The sequence below is a fragment of the Mus caroli genome, unplaced genomic scaffold (assembly GCF_900094665.2).
Source record: "Mus caroli unplaced genomic scaffold, CAROLI_EIJ_v1.1 scaffold_13236_1, whole genome shotgun sequence".
In the NCBI taxonomy this organism is placed as follows: Eukaryota; Metazoa; Chordata; class Mammalia; order Rodentia; family Muridae; genus Mus; species Mus caroli.
This window is the reverse complement of record NW_018389770.1, coordinates 4861-9558: the sequence shown is the minus strand read 5'-3', so window position 1 is coordinate 9558 and position 4698 is coordinate 4861. Positions and strand designations below refer to the sequence as shown.

The 4698-nt window shown below is 43.8% G+C and overlaps 1 pseudogene; it reads left to right on the top strand.

The window, feature by feature from the left end:
- Positions 1-2478: 2478 nt before the first annotated feature.
- Positions 2479-4271, top strand: LOC110288291 (annotated as a pseudogene).
- Positions 4272-4698: the final 427 nt, after the last annotated feature.

The following is a 4698-nucleotide window of genomic DNA, read 5'->3' as shown; positions in this document are numbered from 1 at the left end:
GGACACATAAATAAAATGAGCAGGTAATATTTAATTACCATTGATTATAATTGATAACAATTGGTCACAGAAATTTCCTCTGCTTTCTGTGAAAACTTTTTGTTTCTCACCAGTAATTTTAAATCTCAGTAGATAGCACCTACCAAAGGTTTAAGTCACTTTAAGGCCTCAAGGTGAGGTCTTAGCCAACTAACATCTCCTGGAAGTTTTTGAAAATAAAATTTTGAAGCAAACCTTTTTTTCTTTCTTAGATTTTCTGTACCACGATTTTTTAATATAGCTAAAAAACTTTAAGCATTAAAAGATATTGCCTCTGAATCTTATCTGGAGTTACAGCTACTCCCCAGAACTTAAAAGCTCATTGTGTGAGAGCAAGGATTTAAAGTAAATTTCCCCTTAAAAGCATTAGTAACTAAAATATTTTTCACTTAGGAAACAATATACATATAAGCAAACTCTGCACACTATAACTTTATATAAAGTAGGCAAGTCAAATTGCAACATCTTGATAAATTCCACAGCCTGATTGACCTTTTATAAATTTTGAATTTAAACTTTATTTAGAACCACATCTGGCTAGGTCTGAAAAAAGGCTCTATTAACTAAAAGGAAAGGAGGAAGGGGTGAGGTCCCAGGAATTTCCCTAGTCACAGTTTGCAAAACAAAAGAAGTGCCACACAAGCCTCACTGGGGCTGCTCCCCTCTGAGCTCAGAGTCAACGCAAACGCACACATTTCTCAATCTGAGCACTCTGCCAGAGTCCTGGCCCAAAGATTATCCCTATTTTGAAATATCTTTAAAGATCTGTTTTCTTGGGTTCATGTTGTTTAGAATGGCTCCAGCCCTGAGTTCCCAATTTTAAACTGACTTTCTGTTACAAGCAAAAGGCTGCCTGCCCCTTTAAGAGCTCCGTTTGCAATCGGATCTCAGCAGGGCTTTTCCAGCTGTACTTGACTCCCAGCCACAGTACAGTGTAACTTATCAGTTTCTGCTGTGCAAATTGAGACTGCCTTTTAAACAAGTTAAACTAAATCAAAGGATGGACAGCCAGCAGATAACGTTTTAACCATTTTTTTCCAACATGAAACACAGAACAACAATCGTTCAAACAACAAAACAAAAACGAACATAAATAGACAGACATATGGACAAATGGTGCACCAAGGACAGACAATAGACAGAGAGGGAATAGAACTTAATATCTCAAAGGGACCCAGATATCCTAACCAGAACTAAGAGTAGCTCCATAGGAGACAGAGAGGATGCAGGATGTCTCCCAATTTCCTTCTGTCCCTAGGAGAGCTCTGAAATAGCTTATTTTCATTTTCTTTATTTTTTTGCTAAAAGATCCCAAACAGGGGATAACTGTTTTCTGAAACTTATTCTCTCTCTCTCATGTTCAAACTCTAATTCTTTTTCTCCTTCTTCTGGGAATTCTGCCAGAGAAGGGAGAGGAGGCACACTGGTAGCTTCTGATAGTTACTCCCTAATAAGTAAAGATGGTTGCAGGAACCACATCGGGACCCTCATTAGGTAGTTCATCATTTAAATCTCTGCCTACCTTTTACCGTTTTTTATAGTGTATCTCTGCTCCATCTATAGTAAACCATGGACATGCCCAGAGTATGAAAATAAAAAAGTTTATCAAATCTTTCTTTTTAACTCTAACTCCTCTTTACCTGAGAGACATCTTTAAGCCTTTAATGAAGGCTGCCTCTTAAGCTTAGTTCCCAATTCTCAGTTGTGAGGACCCACCCTTGCAATCGCCATTACAAGATGGCGATGACATCTGGTGTTCTAACTGGTAAACAAGTAGTCTGCACATGTGCTGGAGTATTTTTCCATTCCTTGTGCCCTGCCAGTCCCGTGGCGACATCTGGGCTGATGGTGAGCAGCCAATCAGGGCGATGCATGTCTCCAACTGCTCTTCATGATCTATTTAAGGACGGGGTTTCCTGTGCTCTGAGTCTCCTCCTCAGAAGCTGATCATCTGTCTCTCGAGATGCATTAAAGCTTTACTACAGAAGGATCCGAGTGTCCTGTGTGTGTTCTTGCTGGCGAGACTGTAGCACGGGACATCTGGTGCCGAAACTCGGGTACGCCTCAACATTGCCTTTATTGAGGAGACCCCCCAGAGACGGGGAGGATCAGAACTGCAGAGGAAGGTAAGTTCGGAGAGGTATGTCTGACCGTGAGCCTATTGTTCCTTTTGATTTTGGTCTCAATCTAGAATCACCGTGGGATGGGTCGGTAGAAGCTTTGGTTTTGGTAGTCTTGGTGCTTTTTTCTTTCTCCTAGTGTCTTATTGTGTTCATCTTGGCTGGTGTTAACTTTGAGGTGCGGTCAGTCCGACATAGATAAGCGGCAGGACTGTCACGCTCTGACAGTCTCTCGTACATAAGGGAGCGGAGTGTGGCATTTTACTTTCACTTATGCTTCAGTGTGCCTTAAGTCGGGCGTAGATCAGTCGCAGGCACAATGGGGTCATCGCAGTCAGTTGTAAACACACTGCAAGTTGTTCTTAAGCAGCGAGACCTCAAGATTGCCACACGCACTCTACAAAATTTTGTCAAAGAGATTGATCGTGTTGCCCCATGGTATGCTTGTTCGGGTTCCCTGATCATAGCCTCGGGGAATAAACTGGGAAGAGACCTAGATAAAAAATTTGAGGAGGGAGACTTGCGACTAGGCACTAAGGCAATTTGGAAGTTAATAAAGAATTGCTCAGAAGATGAGACCTGCCGACCTGAGGTGATTGAGGGACAAGAGGCGTTAGAAGAGGTTCAGGACAGCATGTCAGAAACCAAATGGAGTGAGAGATTAGGAGCTTGCAAAAAGAAAGACATGTCTAAGAAAAAAGGCCCTCCCCAGAAGTTAGAAAAGGGGGGAGTTAAAAAAGGGGAAGGTGAAAACGTGCCCCCTACAAGTAAACTTAATAATATTTATCCCACCCAAGATTTAGAGGCCCTAGAGCTTGATAGCTCAGATCCTGATGATTTAGACCCTAGTAAAGAGGCAGAATTAGAAGAAGAAGCAGCAAAATATGAAGAGGAAAGGTATGCCCTGATTAAGGGGTAGAGCAAAAATATAATAAAAGGGGTGGCATAGAGCTGTCACCCAAGCCCTCGGCGCCTCCACCATATGAATCAAGATATGGTGCTAGTTCCTTTCTGCCTCAGGAGGAATTAAAAAAGATTCAGATGACTTTTCCAGTCTTCGATGCTAGAGACGGGGCGGGACGCATACATGCCCCTGTAGCATACCAACAAATTAAGGAACTTGCAGAATCTGTCCGTAATTATGGAGTCAATGCCAACTTCACCTTAGTACAGGTCGAGAGATTTGCCAATACAGCAATGACTCCGGCAGACTGGCAAATGACAGCTAAGGCCACTCTACCTAATATGGGACAATATATGGAGTCGAAAGTCTTGTGGTATGATGCTGCCCAGAATCAGGCAAGAATTAATGCTGTGGCAGAAGATGATAATCAAAGACAATGGAATTTTGAATTGCTAATGGGCCAGGGACAGTTTGCTGCCAATCAGACTAACTATCATTGGGGAGCATATGCTCAGATATCGGCGGCTGCCATCAAGGCTTGGAAAGCTCTTACGAGAAAGGGAGAAGCTGGAGGCCACCTTACAAAGATTATCCAGGGCCCTCAGGAGCCATTCTCAGATTTTGTAGTGAGAATGACTGAGGCCATGGGGAGGGTTTTCGGAGACCCTGAACAGGCCATGCTGCTAATTGAACAGCTTGTTTATGAGCAGGCCACACAGGAATGCAGGACTGCAATCACACCAAGAAAAAACAAGGGATTGCAAGATTGGCTCAGGGTATGTAGAGAACTGGGAGGCCCACTTACCAATGCAGGGCTGGCTGCGGCCATATTACAATCACAAAAACGCCCCTCTACCAGCAAACAAAGAGCTTGCTTTAACTGTGGAAAAATAGGCCACCAAAAGAAAGACTGCCCCCTCCCAGGGCGGGCCCGAGTGGCTACTCTTTGCTCTCGTTGTGGAAAGGGTTATCACAAAGCTAGTGAGTGCCACTCAGTTCACGATATAAAGGGGATGCTTTTGCCCCCAATCAATGAATCTGACATCGGCCTACCAAAAAACGGGGTTGTGGGCCCCTGATCCCAGGGCCCTCACAAATATGGGAATCGATTTGTCAAAAGCCAGAGCAACTTAGACGAAATGAACCCCGAGGAGTCGCAGGAGTGGACCTGCGTGCCACCACCGACTTCCTACTCATGCCCCAAATGAATGTCCAGCCTATCACAGTTGAGGCCCCAGAACACTTACCTTCAGGAACAGTGGGCCTGATAATAGGGCGGGGATCGCTGACTATGCAAGGACTTATAGTTTATCCTGGAATAGTAGATCATCACCATTTACAAGAAATCCAGGTCCTTTGCTCCTGCCCTCAAGGAATTTTCTCCATTACATCGAGAGATAGAATTGCACAAATTATCCTGTTGCCCACAGGGAGAGAGGAAAGAACACAAACACATGAACGCAATTGTATGGGCTCTTCTGGCCAAGATGCAGCATACCTAATTATGCCACTAAACAATAGACCAATGCTGTATTTAACAATCAATGGTAAGGATTTTCAGGGAATTATGGATACAGGGGCGGATAAGAGCATCATCTCCTCACATTGGTGGCCCCGGGCCTGGCCTGTAGATAA